Source organism: Rhinopithecus bieti, unplaced genomic scaffold, assembly GCF_001698545.2.
Source record: "Rhinopithecus bieti isolate Rb0 unplaced genomic scaffold, ASM169854v2 scaffold_44774, whole genome shotgun sequence".
In the NCBI taxonomy this organism is placed as follows: Eukaryota; Metazoa; Chordata; class Mammalia; order Primates; family Cercopithecidae; genus Rhinopithecus; species Rhinopithecus bieti.
This window is the reverse complement of record NW_016819032.1, coordinates 132816-150938: the sequence shown is the minus strand read 5'-3', so window position 1 is coordinate 150938 and position 18123 is coordinate 132816. Positions and strand designations below refer to the sequence as shown.

Here is an 18123-nt window from a genome sequence, read left to right as displayed (position 1 = left end):
TTTTTTGTAGACAGAGTTTGACTCTGTCACTCAGGCTGGAGTGCAGTGGTGCAATCTCGGCCCGCTGCAACCTTCACCTCCCGGTTCAAGGGATTCTGGTGCCTCAGCCTGCCGAGAAGCTGTGATTACAGGCGTTTGCCATCACTCCTGGCTAATTTTTGTATTTTTAGTAGAGACCAGGATTTCACCATGTTGGCTAGGCTGGTCTCCAAGATCTGACCTCAGGTGATCTGCCTGCCTGGGCCTCCCAAAATGCTGGGCTTATGGGAGTGAGCCATCGCTCATGGTGTTAAGTGATTCTTTTTTTTTTTTGTGAGACGGAGTTTTGCTCTTGTTGCCCAGGCTGTAGTGCAATGGCACCATCTAGACTCACTGAAACCTCAGCCTCCCAATTAGCCAGGATTACAGGCGCGTGCCACCATGCCTGGCTAATTTTGTATTTTTAGTAGAGAGGGGGTTTTGTCATGTTGGTCAGGCTGGTCTCGAACTCCTGACCTCAGGCGATCTACCTGCCTTGGCCTCCCAAAGTGCTGGAATAACAGGCCTGAGCCACTGTGCTCAGCAAGTGACTTTTTTTTTTGTTTCTGTTTTTATTTTTGAGATGGAGTTTCACTCTTGTTGCCCAGACTGCAGTTCAATGGCACAATCTCGGCTCACTACAACCTCTGCCTCTCAGGTTCAAGCGATTCTCCTGCCTCAGGCTCCCAAGTAGCTGGGATTACAGGCATGTGCCACCACGCCTTGCTAAATTTTTGTATTTAGTAGAGATGGGGTTTCACCATGTTGGTCAGGGTGGTCTTGATCTCTTGACCTCATGATCTGCCTGCCTCGGCTTCCCAAAGTGCTGGAATTACAGGCGTGAGCCACTGTGCCCAGCCTACAAGTGATTCTTAAACAAAAGTCTTATGATTCCAATGTCAGATAACCTGTCTGTAAGAACAAAGGGGATGCAAATTAATTCTTTTATTTATTTATTTTTCTTTCTTTTTTTCTTTAAATTTCCTTCCTCAGGTTAAAGCTAATCAATTTTTAAACAGCCTTACAACCCTAACTTCAGAAATCCTATGTATAGGAACAATGGGAATACAAATTGTCAGTACCTAGTGCTACCTAACTTTTAGCAACAAGGAAGTGGGCCAAAGTATAGCCTGATTAATACTCAGTTATAACTACATATCTGTCCAGAACCCTACATACAATTCTTGTCAATCCTGTGGGGGCGGTTTCATATATATATATGTGTGTGTGTGTATATATATGTGTGTGTATATATATATTTACATATATAATTCTTTTAATTTGTTGGATTAAATTTGCTAATATTTTGTAAACAATCTTTGAGTATGAGGGATATTAGTATATTATTTATTTATTTAATTTTGTAATATATTTGTCTAGTTTGTGGTTATTAAGGCCACATAAAACAAATTGAGTAGCCAGGTGCAGTGGCTCATGTGTGTAATCCTAGCCCTTTGGAAGACTGAGGCGAAAGAATTGCTTGAGCCCAGGAGTTTTAGACCAGCCTGGGCAACATGGCAAGACCTAGTCTCTACAAAAAATTTTTAAAAATTAGCCAGTCCTGGTAGTGCACGTCTGTGGTCCCAGCTTCTCAGGAGGTTGAGGCAGGATGATGGCTTGAGCCCAGAAGGTCAAGGCTCCAGTGAGCTGTGTTCACACTACTGCACCCTACTTTGGGCAAGTGAGTGAGATTCTGTTTCAAGAAAACAAAAAACAGCTGGGTGCGGTGGCTCACGACTGTAATCCCAGCACTTTGAAAGGCCGAGGCAGGTGGATCACTTGAGGTCAGGAGTTCAAGATCAGCCCGGCCAACATGGTGAAACCCCATTTCTACTAAAAAAAAAAAAAAAAAAAAAAACCCGGGGGGGTGGCAGGTGCCTGTAATCCCAGCTACTTGAGAGGCTGAGGCAGGAGAATCTTTGAACCTGCCAGGCAGAGGTTGTGGTGAGCCTAGATTGCGCCATTGCACTCCAGCCTGGGCAGCAAGACAAAAACTCAGTCTGGAAAAGAAAGAAAAGAAAAGAAAGAGGGAGGGAGGAGAGGGAGTTAAGGAAAGGAGGAAGGAAGAAGGAAGGAAGAAGGAGGGGGAGGGAGGAGGGGGAGGACAGGGAAGACAAATTGGGGTGTGAGCTTAGTGGCTCACTCTTGTAATCCCAACACTTTGGGAGGCCAAGACAGGAGGATCACTCGAGCTTAGGAGTTTGAGACCAGTCTGGGCAACAGAGGGAGACCCCATCTCTAAAAATGAGGAGTTGTTCTTTTCTCCTCTATTTCTGAAAGAGTTTATATATGATTGATGTTATTTCTTTCCTGAATATTTAAAAATTTTCAGCACTGAAACTGGGGTTTTCTTCATGGAAATATTTTTTTCTTTTTTGAGACAGGGTTTTGCTTTGTTTTGTTAGTTTTCAGACAGGGTTTCACTCTTGTCACCCAGGCTGGAGGGCAACGGCCCGATCTCAGCTAACTACAACCTCCACCTCTCAGGCTCGATCTATTCTACTGCCTTAACCCCCCAAGTAGCTGGGACCACAGGCACACACTGCCACGCCTGGCTAATTTTTGTATTTTCTGTAGAGACGAGGTGTCACCATGTTGCCCAGGCTGGTCTTGAACCCCTGGGCTCAAGCCATTGACCCACCTTGGCCCCCAAAGTGCTAGGACTACAAGCGTGAGCCTCCATGCCTGGCCTCTCTATTTTTCATAATGTCAATACTCTTAAAACATAAAAGCTAAATTTAGATAGAAGTTATGCTATCACATGAAATGACAGGAGCCAGGGTTCTTTTTTTTTTTTTTTTTGAGAGGGAGTCTCGCTCTGTTGCCCAGGCTGGAGTGCATTGGCGTGATCTTGGCTCACTGCAAGCTCAATCTCCCAGGTTCACGCCATTCTCCTGCCTCAGCCTCCCGAGTAGCTGGGACTACAGGCGTCCACCACCATGCCTGGCTAATTTTTTGTATTTTTAGTAGAGACAGGGTTTCACTGTGTTAGCCAGGATGGTCTCGATCTCCTGACCTCGTGATCCGCCCACCTTGCCCTCCCAAAGTGCTGGGATTACAGGCGTGAGCTACTGCACCCGGCTTTTTTCTTTTGAAACAGGGTCTCGCTCTATCACCTAGCCTGGAGTGCAGTGGCACAATCACAGCTTATTGCGCTTAAACCTCCCAGGCTCAAGTGATCCTCCCACCTTATCCACCTTACCCTCCCAAGTAGCAGGAACTACACAGGCACCACCACACCCAGCTAGTCTATCTTTTTTTCCTTCCTCCCTCCCTCCCTTCCTTCCTTTTTTTTTTTTTTTTTTTGAGAGACAGGGTCTCCTTATGTTGTGTGGCCTGGTCTCAAACCTCTAGGCTCAAGCACTCCTCCCACATAGCCTCCCATCGTGCTGGAATTACAGGCATGAGTCACCACACTCAGCCTAGGGTTCTTCTTTTTGGGTAAAATGACTTCACAGCACTTCCTATGATCAATTTTAAAGATCAGACACGTCCTCCGTGCCTCGCCGCTCTTCGGTTCTGCTCTGTCCGCCGCCATGGCCCAAGCTGACATCGCACTGATCTGATTGGCAGTCATGGACCAGAACTTAATTCTGAACATGAATGACCAGAGTTTTGTGGTCTGTGCTTTTAATACGACTGTCTCCAAAGTGGATGATTTCTTGGCCAGTGAAGCAAAGGGAACCAAAGTGGTGGGTGCCCAGTCCCTGAAAGAGATGGTCTCCAAGCTGAAGAAGCCCTGGCAGATCATCTTCCTGGTGAAGGCCGGGCAAGCTGTGGATGATTTCATCAAAAAACTGGTACCATTGTTGGACACTGGTGACATTATCATTGATGGAGGAAATTCTGAATATAGGGACACCACAAGACAGTGCCAAGACCTCAAAGCCAAGGGAGCGGGAGTCAGTGGTGGAGAGGAAGGGGCCCAGTATGGCCCATCGCTCATGCCAGTAGGGAACAAAGAAGTGTGGCCCCACATCAAGACCATCTTCCAAGGCATTGCTGCAAAAGTAGGAACTGGAGAGCCCTGCTGTGACTGGGTGGGAGATGAGGCAGCAGGCCACTTCGTGAAGATGGTGCACAACAGGATAGAGTACGGGGACGTGCTGCTGATCTGTGAGGCATACCACCTGATGAGAGACGTGCTGGGCATGGCGCAGGACACGATGGTCCAGGCCTTTGAGGACTGGAATAAGACAGAGCTAGACTCGTTCCTGATTGAAATCACAGCCAATATTCTCAAGTTCCAAGATGCTGATGGCAAACACTTGCTGCCAAAGATCAGGGACAGTGCGGGGCAGAAGGGCATGGGGAAGTGGACCACCATCTCTGCCCTGGAGTACAGTGTACCCGTCACCCTCATTGGAGAAGCTGTCTTTGCTCGGTGCCTGTCATCTCTGAAGAATGAGAGAATTCAAGCTAGCAAAAAGCTGAAGGGTCCCCAAAAGTTCCAGTTTGATGGTGATAAGAAATCATTCCTGGAGGACATTTAGAAGGTCCCTCTACACTTCCAAGATCATCTCTTATGCTCAAGGCTTTATGCTGCTAAGGCAGCACCACCTACTTTGTCTGGACCCTCAATTATGGTGGCATCGCCCTGATGTGGAGAGGGGGCTACAACATCAGAAGTGTATTCCTAGGAAAGATAAAGGATGCGTTTGATCAAAACCCAGAACTTGGCCGGGCACGGTGGCTCAAGCCTGTAATCCCAGCACTTTGGGAGGCCGAGACGGGCGGAGCACGAGGTCAGGAGATCGAGACCATCCTGGCTAACATGGTGAAACCCCGTCTCTACTAAAAAATACAAAAAACTAGCCAGGCGAGGTGGCGGGGACCTGTAGTCCCAGCTACTCGGGAGGCTGAGGCAGGAGAATGGTGTAAACCCGGGAGGCAGAGCTTGCAGTGAGCTGAGATCCGGCCACTGCACTCCAGCCTGGGCGACAGAGCAAGACTCCGTCTCAACAACAACAACAACAAAAAAAAACCCAGAACTTCAGAACCTCCTACTGGACAACTTTAAGTCAGCTATTGAAAGCTGCCAGGACTTCTGGTGGCGGGCAGTCAGCACTGGGGTCCAGGCTGGCATTCCCATGCCCTGTTTTACCACTGCCCTCTTCTTCTATGACAGGTACAGACACGAGATGCTTCCAGCCAACCTCATCCAGGCTCAGCGGGAGTACTTCGGGGCTCACACCTATGAACTCTTGGCCAAACCAGGGCAGTTTATCCACACCAACTGGACAGGCCACGGTGGCAGTGTGTCATCCTTGTCATACAATACCTGATGATGATGCTGCTGTCATCCTCCACGATTCCACAGACCAGGACATTCCATGTGCCTCATGGCACTGCCAGCTGCCCCTTTGCCCTATTTTCTGTTCAGATCTTTTTTTTTTTTTGAGACGGAGTCTCGCTCTGTCACCCAGGCTGGAGTGCAGTGGCGCAATCTTGGCTCACTGTAACCTCCACCTCCTGGGTTCAAGCGATTCTCCTGCCTCAGCCTCCCGAGTGGCTAGGACTACAGGCACATGCCACTGCGCCCCACTAATGTTTGCATTTTTAGTAGAGACAGGGTTTCACCATGTTGGCCAGGCTGGTCTTGAACTCCTGACCTCAGGTGATCCACCCGCCTCAGCCTCCCAAAGTGCTGGGACTACAGGTGCAAGCCACTGCGCTTGGCCCAGATCTTTTTTAAAAGTGTTGTAAGAGACTCCTGAGGAAGGCACAGAGTTTATTTGTAAAGTAACTCTGTGAGAGCCACCGTGCCCTCTGTCCTTGCCTCTTGGGACTGACCAGGAGCTGTTCCTGTGTGTGAGAGTGGGAACCACCTCCTTGCAGCAGTGGTTTCCTTGTGCCCCATGTGCTGGTGTGGTTGCCATCACACAGACAGGAAGGGTGTTTGTGTGCTCTGATCAGTTGGAACCTCTGTCTCATGTGGCTGAATTCCCTTTTTCCTTTACTCAATAAAAGCTACATCAGACTGATAAAAAAATAAAGATCAACACTGACTGTCCCTGGGTAGACAACTGAGGTAGTTTGGATAATTTAGTTCTTTCTTTATCCACTTTTATTGCTGATCCTCTAGTTTCAAAATAAGTAAACTTAAAATAAAACGAAAAAGGCCAGGTGTGGTAGCTCACTCCTGTGATCCCAGCACTTTGGGAGGCCGAGTGGGCAGATCACTTGAGGTCAGGAGTTTGAGACCAGCCTGGCCAACATGGTGAAACCCTGTCTCTACTAAAAAATACACATATTGTCTACGGCCATACCACCCTGAACGCGCCTGATCTCGTCTGATCTTGGAAGCTAAGCAGGGTCGGGCCTGGTTACTACTTGGATGGGAAAAATACACATATTAGGCTGGACATGGTGGCTCACGCCTGTAATCCCAGCACTTTGGGAGGCCACGATGGGCAGATCAGAAGGTCAGGAGTTCGAGACCAGCCTGGCCAATATGGTGAAACTCCATGTCTACTAAAAATACAAAAATTAGCCAGGCAGGTGGTGGGTGCCTGTAGTCCCAGCTACTCGGGAGGCTGAGGCAGGAGAATCGCTTGAACCTGGGATGCGGAGGTTGCAAGTGAGCCGAGATTGTACCACTGCACTCCAGGCTGGGCAACAGATTGAGACTCTGTCTCAAAAAAATAAGGCCGGGCATGGTGGCTCACACCTGTAATCCCAGCACTTTTAGGAGACCAAGGTGGGCGGATCACACAAGATGGGGAGTTCAAGACCAGCGTGACTAACATGGAGAAACCCCATCTCTACTGAAAATACAAAATTAGCAAGGTGTGGTGGCACATGCCTGTAATCCCAGTTACTCGGGAGGCTGAGGCAGGAGAATTGCTTGAACCCAGGAGGCGGAGGTTGCAGTGAGCTGAGATTGTGCCATTGCACTCCAGCCTGGGCAACAAGAGCTAAACTCTGTCTCAAAAAAAAAATTAACCAGGCATTGTGGCACATGTCTATAATCCCAGTTTACTCAGGAGGCTGAGGCAGGAGAATCGCTTGAACCCAGGAGGCAGAGGTTGCAGTGAGCTGAGATGGCACCACTGTACTGCAGCCTGGGTGACAGCGAGACTTAGACTCAAAAAAAAAAAAAAAAAAAAAAAAAAAAAAAAAAAAGAACAACCAATTTAGTCATAGTTATTTGGATAGTTCAGGCCAAAACAGGTCATTTGGCTTAAATTACATGGTTTCCTTTTCCTAGTTTAATTATTCTACCCTGCCTGGGTATGGATCCCTATCTTAACGTTGCTGGCACGGGAAAGGCAAATGGAGAGGTAATAAATGACTTCAATTCCACTAGAGTAAATTCACCTTCGACTTTAACTCACTGCATTAGTCCGTCTCACGCTGTTAATAAAAGACGTACCCTAGATGAGTAATCTATAAGGAAAGACAGCTTTAAATTGACTCACAGGTTTCCACAGGGCTGGGGAGGTCTCAGGAAACTTAAAATCATGATGGTGGAAGGGGACAGCAAACTTTTTTCCTTTTTTTTTTTTTTTGAGACAGAGTCTCCTCTGTCGCCCAGGCTGGAGTGCAGTGGCCGGATCTCAGCTCACTGCAAGCTCCGCCCCCGGGTTTACGCCATTCTCCTGCCTCAGCCTCCCAGTAGCTGGGACTACAGGCGCCCGCCACCATCGCCCAGCTAGTTTTTTGTAATTTTTAGTAGAGACGGGGTTTCACCCGTATTAGCCGGATGGTCTCGATCTCCTGACCTCGTGGCTACGCCTCGTCTCAGCCTCCCCAAGTGCTGGGATTACAGGCTGAGCACCGCGCCAGCAACATTTCCTTCTTTACATGGCAGCAGAAAGGAGAAGGAGGGAAGCCACTTATAAAATCATCGGATCTCATGAGAACTGGACTTCCTATCATGAGAACCAGGATGGGGTGAAACCATCCCATGAGTTCAATTTATCTCCACCTGGTCCCTCCCACACACGTGGCGATTATGGAAACTATAATTCAAGATATTTGGGTTGGAACACATCCAAACCATATCAATCACTTTTCATTTAAAACTATGTTTATAGGCCGGGCGCGGTGGCTCAAGCCTGTAATCCCAGCACTTTGGGAGGCCGAGACGGGTGGATCACGAGGTCAGGAGATCAAGACCATCCTGGCTAACACGGTGAAACCCCGTCTCTACTAAAAAAATACAAAAAAAAAAAAACAAAAAAAAAACTAGCCGGGCGAGGTGGCGGGCGCCTGTAGTCCCAGCTACTTGGGAGGCTGAGGCAGGAGAATGGCATAAACCCGGGAGGCGGAGCTTGCAGTGAGCTGAGACCCGCCCACGGCACTCCAGCCTGGGCGACAGAGCGAGACCCCATCTCAAAAAAAAAAAAAAAAAAACTATGTTTATAAAGACACCAAAGGGCACAAAAGTATTAATAATATATGTAACCCAAAGTAAGCTCTGGGTATTTACTTTCGCTTGAAGATTATGGTTTACATGTGTAAGCAATGCTGTAGAGATTATCAGACTATCAGAAGACAGAATCCCTATGCCAGTCTTCCTCATTCATTCCTTGGGCAAGTCCCTTAATCTACATATATCTAAATTCTCCAATTTTTTTTAAAAAAGATGATACATATCTATTTACTTTTGTCCATTGATTTAAAATTCAGAAAACAGAGCCAGATGCGGCAGCCATGGCTCCACGGGCTCCGGTAGCTCCCGCCTCCCCAGCGCTGGTGGCACACCCACATCAGCCTGGAGGAGCAGAGGATACTGCAAAGCATACAGATGAAGAGATGCATAGACCAGGTATGGGAGAAGGAGTGAAGAGCTTCCATGCCATACCTAGGTGCCACCCTCCAGGAACCTTCATGTGTTCAGCCACCCAAAAGCTTCCTGAACCTGTCCTTTCGTGTTTTTATGGAGGTTTCATTATGGAGACACAATTGACTAAATGATTGGCCATTGGTGATAAACTTAACCTTCAGTTCCCTCCCTGGACTGATCCTGCCTTGGTCTTTCTGGTGACCAGCCCCATCCTGAAGCTGCCTAGGGGCTGCCAGCCCTCCGTCAATCGTTCACAGGCAAAAAGACATCACTGTGGAGATTCCAAGGATTTTAGTGTTCATTTCTGTGTCGGGCACAGTGCTAGTACTAGGTATTCACTGATGATGAGGCAGATGGAGGTTACCAAACTTGTGGGCCGGAGCCCCATGTAACAGACATGGACTTCACTGTAGCCTGGTCATGGCTTCCAGCTTTTTGGATCTGAGGCTCCAAAGGAGGAAATGACCATGCAGGGATCTTGTTCCAGCTCAATTATGGAAAGTGAACCTTCACAGGGTGTGCACTTACCAAGGACAGGAAAATTTCTCTCTTTGAAGGGCTTTAAATATGCAACAAAGAAAAATGATGACTTGATCAGATAGCAGATGAAAAATATTGTGAACAATTACTCAGGGGCAGAAACCAAAGTTCGGGAAGCCACCTCCAATGACCCATGGGGCCCATCCAGCTCTCTGATGACCAAGATTGCGAACCTGACCTACAACCTGGCGGCCTTCTCGGAGATCATGAGCATGGTGTGGAAGCAGCTCAAGGACCATAGCAAGAACTGGCAGCATGTGTACAAGGAGCTGCTGCTGCTGGACTACCTCATCAAGACAGCTCCAAGTGCGTGGCCCAGGAGTGCCGTGAGAACATCTTTACCATCCAGACCCTGAAGGACTTCCAGTACATTGACTGAGATGGCAAGGACCAGGGCATCAATGTGCATGAGAAGTCAAAGCAACTGATAGCCCTCCTCAAAGATGAGGAACGGCTGAAGGCTGAGAGGGCCCAGGCTCTCAAAACCAAAGAGCACATGGCCCAGGTTGCCGCTGGCATGGGCAGCAACCAGATCACCTTTGGAGGCTCCAGCCAGCCCAACCTCTCCACCAGCCACTTGGAGCAGGAGTATGGCAAGGCCGGGGGTCCCCAGGCTCCTACCATGGCTGTGAGTAATGGAAGTGCTTCTCACCCTTTGCCAGAGCAGCAGCAATGGGTGACAGGTGGGATGGGTGTCCCTGGGCTTAGGGAGTGGTGGCCCCCGCAGAGCTTGAATCTGTCCTCAGTACTGAGCCTTTGGCAGCCCAGGCAAATTGTCCTTGGTCTGGGTTGAGTTTTGGTTATGAAGGGACTTTTAGCCCCTTGGCTGCTCTGGTTCAGGGGTCTCTAAGGCCCTTTGCTGCTCTGTGGGGTCTCATTCTGTACATCTGGCCAGAAGGTGGGCAGAGGCAGGTCTTGTCTGCTTCCTCCTCAGAGTGGGTCTGGCAGCAAAGGGTTGTCCTGCTGCACATCCAATGGGGAGTTGACTCTGGTAGACAGGAGGAAACAAATGCTCTTTCTTGGTAATCTTGTCTTTTTGTTTGTTTTTTGTTTTGAGACAGAGTCTCGCCCTTTTGCCTAAGCTGGAGTGCAGTGGCACAATCTCAGCTCCCTGCAAACTCCGCCTCACGGGTTCAAATGATTCTCCTGCCTCAGCCTCCTGAGTAGCTGGGATTACGGGCACCTGACACCACGCCCAGCTATTCTTCATATTTTTAGTAGAGATATTTTAGTTTCACCATGTTGGCTAGGCTAGTCTCGAACTCCTGACCTCATGATCTGCCTGCCTCGACCTCCCAAAGTGCTGGGATTACAGATGTGAGCCACCGCACCTGGCTGATAATCTTGTTTCTTTAATTTCAAATTAAATGTCTTTCCACTGACTGAAAAAAATTATAAATAAAATTTTGAAAACAGTAAGAAGCATACTTTCTAAAAAGGTCTAAGGTTCTAATATTCTTCTCCTGTTCTTCAAACTCTGTGGTAAGTTAAAACTTGGCAGGGCGTGGTGGCTCACACCTGTAATCCTAGCACCTTGGGAGGCCAAGACAGGTGGATCACCTGAGGTCTGGAGTTCGAGACCAGCCTCGCCAACGTGGTGAAACCTCGTTTCTACTAAAAATACAAACATTGGCTGGGTGTGGTGGCATGCACCTATAATCCCAGCCACTTGGGAGGCTGAGGCAGGAGAATTGCTTAACCCAGGAAGCAGAGGTTGCAGTGAATGGAGATTGCACCATTGTACTCCAACCTGGGCAACAAGGCAAAAACTCTGTCTCAAAAAAAAAAAAAGAAGACTTTTGCTTAATTCGTAGAACTCCAAGTAGACATCCTTGAATAATGATAGCTACCATTTACAGAGCGTTTACCTAAAGCCAAGCAACATCAAAGTGTTCTACATGTATTGATTCACTGAAACTTCACAACAGTTCTCAGAGGTAGATCTTATTATTCACAACTGAGGAAACAAAGGCACAAAATTAATTGACTTCCCTTGGAAATCCCATGTAGTAAGGGGCAGACACAGAATTTAAACAGTATGGCTTGACTCCCTACTGTTACTTTTTTTTTTTTTGAGATAGGGTCTCACCCTGTCTTTCAGGCTGGAGTACAGTGGCACAGTCTCAGCTCACTGTAGCCTCGACATTCTGAGCTCACACGATCCTCCCACTTCAGCCTTCCAAGTAGCTGGGAATACAGGCACACACCACCACCGCAGCTATTTTATTTTTTAGTAGAGACGGGTTTTCGCCATGTTGCCCAGGCTGGTCTCAAACTCAGGGGCTCAAGCAACCCATCCACCTCAGCCTTGCAGAGTATTGGGATTGCAAGTGTGAGCCATGGCACCTGGCCAACTCCATACTCTGTTATATACTATATCCCTTCTGTTGCCACAATGCTTCATAATGTCATAACTAGTATTTTGGCTGTATCCTCAATTAACACTTGTTAAGTGGGTCTGAATATAATTCTTAATATGTATTTGAGAAATAATAGAGTTGGCATTTTCAGAGAAAGACCTTAAGTTACAAGGCTTAATTTGTGGCCATTAATATATATCCATAGTGATATATAATGAGAATGCTGTCTCTTTGTTTTGTTTTGTTTTGTTTGGTTTTTTGTTTTGTTTTGTTTTTTGAGATGGAGTCTTGCTCTGTTGCCCGGGCTGGAGTGCAGTGGCCGGATCTCAGCTCGAGGCAAGCTCCGCCTTCTGGGTTTATGCCATTCTCCTGCCTCAGCCTCTCGAGTAGCTGGGACTACAGGCGCCCACCACCTCGCCCGGCTAGTTTTTTGTATTTTTTTAGTAGAGACGGGGTTTCACCGTGTTAGCCAGGATGGTCTCGATCTCCTGACCTCGTGATCCGCCCGTCTCGGCCTCCCAAAGTGCTGGGATTACAGACTTGAGCCACCGCGCCCGGCTTTTTTTTTTAATGCTGTCTCTTTGGACATAGTTGAAGAGAGGTGGCCAGCTTTTGTGTGCCCTGATCATCTGCCCTTCTCCTGTCCAAAAATACACACCTTCTTTAGCACCTTCCTTTATGTATGATTTTAAACTCCCTTTCCATTTTCCCCCTCTTCTATAAGAATATTTTGGGGCTGGGTGCAGAGGCTCACGCCTATAATCCCAGCACTTTGGAAGACCAACGTGGGCGGATCATGAGGTCAGGAGTTTGAGACAAACCTGACCAACATGGTGAAACCCCGTCTCTACTAAAGATAGAAAAATTAGCCAGTCATGGTGGCGGGTGCCTGTAATCCCAGCTACTTAGGAGGCTGAGGCAGGAGAATCGCTTGAACCTGGGAGGTGGAGGTTGCAGTGAGCCGAGATTGTGCCACTGCACTCCAGCTAGGGTGACAAAAGTGAAACTGTCTTGAAAAAAAAAAAGGCTATTAATTATTAATTTGAAAAATAATACTCAACATTTCTGCTTTAATTTGAGGAATCACTGGCACAAGACCTAAAACTACATTAACATAAAGTTTACTAGAATAAACCAGAATAAATATGTAAAATGCATCCTAGACCCTTCATGCTTTTAAGCATTTGAGTGAGTGTCCTGTCCAAACTCTCTTTGGACAATATTCTGCACCACAGAACTACTAACTCTAGCCTTCCAAACTACACAGTAGGCTAGAATGTCAGGTTGGGAACGTGATCTTTGTATTAGTTATTGCAGGAGTAAAATGCAGACAACATCACAGACACCCACTAAATTCACTGACCTTTAATGAAATTTGATACTCTGAATTTGGCGGTCAGCAAGCAAGTTTGGGGCTTCCAAAAATTCAAGAAAATATTAACATTTCTACAATGTTCTGTTTGGTCCCATAAAATGTGAAAGAATTTTGAAAAATATAAGATAGCATTGAGACATAAAGTAGTGTTATTACCATCATCAGAATCTGTGTCTCCATTTTCAACATCAATGGATTGAAATCTGATTATACAATTCTCCTTTCATCCATCTAAGTATCCATCTGGAAAGGGAAAGAGACTTGCTTTTTCCAGTTTCCTTGCATGCATCTTTGCACAATCTCAGCTGCTCTGCTGAAGGTTCTAACCACCACTTTCTGTGACACCTGCCAGTCCTCCCCCTCTCCTGCTGATCTGCATCCTCCTACTTCTCTCCTCCCTGCCTGCCCCACCCCCCAACGTATGCATTGCCTGGATCCTGTGACCCTCACACTCACCCCTCAGAGCAGTGCACCTGTGAGTAATACCTTCTAGAGGCACTCTGCCCATCCACTGGATGCGATATACATAGGATATGATTTCCACTCTACTTCTGAAAGTCAGAGAGCACTTCCCAGAATGATTCTCTGAATAGCATTCTCTGATAGCAGGTTTTCTTCCAGAAAATTGCAGGACAGGTTGAAGTCAATCTATTTAAAAAAAAATACTCTTGAAGTTTCAATTTTTAAAAAGCTGAAAAGCTATATTTCTGGCTCTGTAAGTAATCCATATTTCCAAACTCTATCCTTGAGGTCATGAGATGTTTTACACTATTTATCCTTGGAAATATACATTAGAAATAGGAATGAGATCAGACACAACTTTGCAATTAGTTAAGAGCAGTAACAGGGTTTCAAAAAAATACCTAGGTTTATGTCAAATTACATAAGCTAAAGTTTTTCAAATGTATTGTAGAATTACAAATTGTGGCCTAAGTTTTCATCAGATTCTGAGTTTCACATTGACTAAAGATCAAGAAGGAACATAAAATCTAATATTCAAAATAGAATTAAAAGTTACATGCCAGGCGCCGTGGCTAACCCCTGTAATCCCAGCACTTCGGGAGGCTGAGGTGGGTGGATCACTTGAGGTCAGGAGTTCAAGACCAGCCTGGCCAATATGGTGAAACCCTGTCTCTATTAAAAATACAAAAATTAGCCAGGTGTGGTGGTGGGCGCCTGTAGTCCCAGCTACTTGGAAGGCTGAGGTGGGAGAATCGCTTGAACCCAGGAGGCAAAGGTTGCAGTGAGCCGAGATTGTGCCACTGTACTCCAGCCTGGGTGACAGAGTGAGACTCTGTCTCAAAAAAAAGTTACAATATTCCAGCAATGTGGTAGTCTAGTCTAAGCCTGTTTACTGGTGATAATCCAGAAGTCATTGAATACCAAAGCAAAGACCTAACCTAGATCTTTGAGTTGAAACATGACTTCTCATGACTTCTAGCCTTTTTCTGGGTTTTACTTTCCATTGCAATATATAATGAGAACGCTGTCTCTTTGGACGTAGTTGAAGAGAGCTAATTAGCTTTTGTGTGCCCTGATCATCTGCCTTTCTCTTACACACCTTTCTTTTGGGGGGGGAGGATGGGAGTGACAGACTCTCCTTCTGTTGCCCAGGCTGGAATGCAGTGGTGCGATCTCGGCTCTCTGAAACCTCTGCCTCCTGGGTTCAAGCAATTCTCTGCCTCAGCCTCCCGCATAGCTGGGATTACAGGCACCTGCCACTATGCCCGGCTAATTTTTTTATTTCTAGTACAGATGAGGTTTTACTATCTTGGCCAGGCTGGTGTTGAACTCCTGACCTCGTGATCCACCCGCCTTGGCCTCTCAAGGTGCTGGGATTATGAGGATAAGCCACCATGCCCGGCCAAAAATGAACACCTTCTTTAGCACATGCCTTTATATATGATTTTAAACTTCCTCTCCATTTTCCTCTCTTCTATAAGAATATTTTTATTTGCCTGTGTTACCCTAAAAATGCAGTGCTTAGAATTGAACATGCAGTTCCAGATGAGATCTGACCAGTATGAAGTACAATGCAACTGTTCTCTACCATCTTGACAGTGTACTTCTTATATGTCATTTAACAAACAGGAAGTTAAAGAAAAAAAGTTTTACAGCTATTGGAATGTATGTAGCTGGCAATGCAAAAGTATTTCTGAATGTTAAATGAGAAGCCAGGCTGGGAATGGTGGCTCATGCCTGTAATCCCAGCACTTTAGGAGGCCAATGTGGGAGAATCACATGAGCCCAGGAATCAAGACCCCCTTCTCTACAAAAAAATTAAAAATTAGCCAGGCATGGTGGCATGCACCTGCGGTTCCAGCTACTCAGGAGGCTGAAGTGGGAGGAGTGCTTGAGCCCAGGAAGTCGAGGCTGCAGTGAGGTATGATCATGCTACTGCACTATAGCCTGGCCAACAGAATGAGACCAAAAGAAAGAATAAAGAAAAGACACCGGGTGCAGTGGCTCATGCGTGTAATACCAGCACTTTGGGAGGCGGAGGCCAATCACGAAGTCAAGAGATCTAGACCATGCTGGCCAACGTGGTAAAACCCCATCTCTACTAAAAATACAAAAATATGAGCTGGGTGAGGTGGTGGGTGCCTGTAGTCCTACCTACTCGGGAGGCTGAGACAGGAGAATTGCTTCAACCCAGGAAGTGGAGGTTGCAGTGAGCCGAGATCATGCCACTGCACTCCAGCCTGGCAACACAGTGAGACTCCGTCTCAAAAAAAAAAAAAAAAAGTAAAAAAATAAAAACAAAAATCTAACCAAACAAAACATGCTGGCTTTTCTATTTTATTTATTTTATTTATGTGTTGAGATAGAGTCTCATTCTGTCGCCCAGGTTAGAGTGCAGTGGTGCAATCTCGGCTCACTGCAACCTTTGCCTCCCAGGTTCAAGCGATTCTCCTGCCTCAGCCTCCCAAGTAGTTGGGACTACAGGCACTTGCCGCCACATGCAGTTAATGTTTGTATTTTTAGTAGAGACGGGGTTTCACGATATTGGCCAGGCTGGTCTCAAACTCCTAACCTTGTGATGCGCCCACCTCAGCCTCCCAAAGTGCTGGGATTACAGGTGTGAGCTACCATGCCTGGCCTGTTTTTGTTTTTAAGAAAACTTGCAGAACAAGGCCAGGCACTGTGGCTCACACTTGGAATCCCAGTGCTTTGGAAAGCTGAGACAAGAGGATCACTTGAGGCCAGGAGTCCACCACCAGGATGGGCAACATAGTGAGACCCTGTCTCTGCAAAAAAAAAAAAAAAAAAAAAAAAAAAAAAAAAAAAAATTTAACCAGTTGTGATGGCTTGCATCTATAGTCCTAGCTACTCAGGAGACTGAGATGGGAGGTTTCTTGGGCCCAGGAGTTCGAGGCTAAAATGAGCTATAATGCGCCATGATACCACAGCCTGGGTGATAGAATAAGACATTGTCTCTTAAGCAGGCTGGGCTTGGTGGCTTACACCTGTAATCCCAGCACTTTGGGAGGCCGAGGTGGGGAGATCACTTGAGGTCAGGAGTTCAAGACCAGCCTTGCCATCATTGTGAAACCCTTTCTCTACTAAAAATACAAAAATTCACTGGACATGGTGGCACATGCCTGTAATCCCAGCTACTTGGTGTTGGAAATAAGAGCTCGGAGTCACAAAGAAAATGAACATTCAAATAAAGAATTTCTCAGCACGGCAAATTTGCTTCTGCAGAAGGGTGTTGCTTATACTTTTGGTCACTGCAAAAGCACACCAAACAAAGGAGGGAATGGGTTTTTATCCCTAACATAGTCAGGCCCTACTACTATGTCCAGTCCCCATTGGCTGGGGTCAGACTGCACAACCTGAGCTGATCCTGATTGGCTACTTCAAAATGGAGCAGGGGGCGGGGGGAGCTACAGCAGTGGGAAGAGCAGTTTCAGAACTAAGGACACCAAATAAGGAACAGATGTGGGTTACAGATTGGGAATGACTGGAAATTGTTTACCATAACTAGGGGCAAGGAGGCAAGGAAGTTAGGCTTTGAAAATAGAGGACGACAGATCTTTGAAGAGGAACTCACTGTTTCTAACAACTTCCCCTTTTGATTTTCATAATTCTTCCTCTTCAAACTTTTTAGCATATCTTGACTCTGCTGTTCTGCTTGGTTTTCTGAAAGTAGAAGTTTATCTGAGTAAGGTGGGGGAGAATTAAAGGTTTTGGTGAGAGCTGTTTCTATAAGTCTCTGCACTAATCCATGAGTACGGGGCATGAAGCAGCATCCAAGCATAAGTACACCTATAACAATTGCAAGAGGTAAGGCCTTATAATGCCTTTGTAATTGTTCCACTGGGGGCTGTGTTGTTAGGGATGGAATAAGGACAGGACAGACTGGTTGGTAAGCTCTTGGAAGGGCTTAAGATCACTGCATCCCATTAGGTCTCCAAGGAATGCTAAGTTTTCTTCCTGTCATGAGGGACACGAGGTAAAACTGGCATCAGGAGATGGAGGCTGGATGGCCCTCGGGGGCTGACCCACAGAGTGTCAGACTTCATGGAAGAGCAGAGAAAGAGAGATCAGCAGAATTCATTACCCCAGGCTGTGGCGTCTTGGAAGAGAGCTACCATACAGCTCATGCCCTGTCGGGTGGAAGACCATCCAAGTGGTCACTGGGTATGGAAGGGATAAAGGAGGTATAGGAGGGTTAAATTTTTATTAGCTTTAGTTTGGTAGGACTCTACTCCAGAACAATGGCCCATGACTCTGGAGGTGGCAACGCCTTGTTGACTTGGGTATCATGAGTCCATCCTCTTTCTGCTGTTTGGACTGTAGTCTCGGTGGTTAGAAGCACTAGGTAGGGTCCCAAGCTGGTTCGAGTTTTCCTTCTTTCCAACTTTTGATGAGGATGTAACCCCCAGGCTGATGCTGGTGTACTGGGAACTCTAGGTGTGGCACCTGTGCTAAAAGACCTTTAGTTTTGAGAGAAGAGAAAGTGGAAGATAGACCAAGTATATAATTTCTTTTTTTTTTTTTTTTTTTTTTTTTTTTTTTTTTTTTTTTTTTTTTTT

General features: G+C 46.5%; 2 pseudogenes; both read left to right on the top strand.

Moving 5' to 3' along the window:
* Positions 1 to 3554: 3554 nt before the first annotated feature.
* On the top strand, positions 3555 to 5314 carry LOC108519211 (6-phosphogluconate dehydrogenase, decarboxylating-like; annotated as a pseudogene).
* A 4100-nt stretch (positions 5315 to 9414) lies between these two features.
* LOC108519198 (epsin-2-like) lies at positions 9415 to 10142 on the top strand (annotated as a pseudogene).
* The last annotated feature ends 7981 nt before the right edge of the window (positions 10143 to 18123 follow it).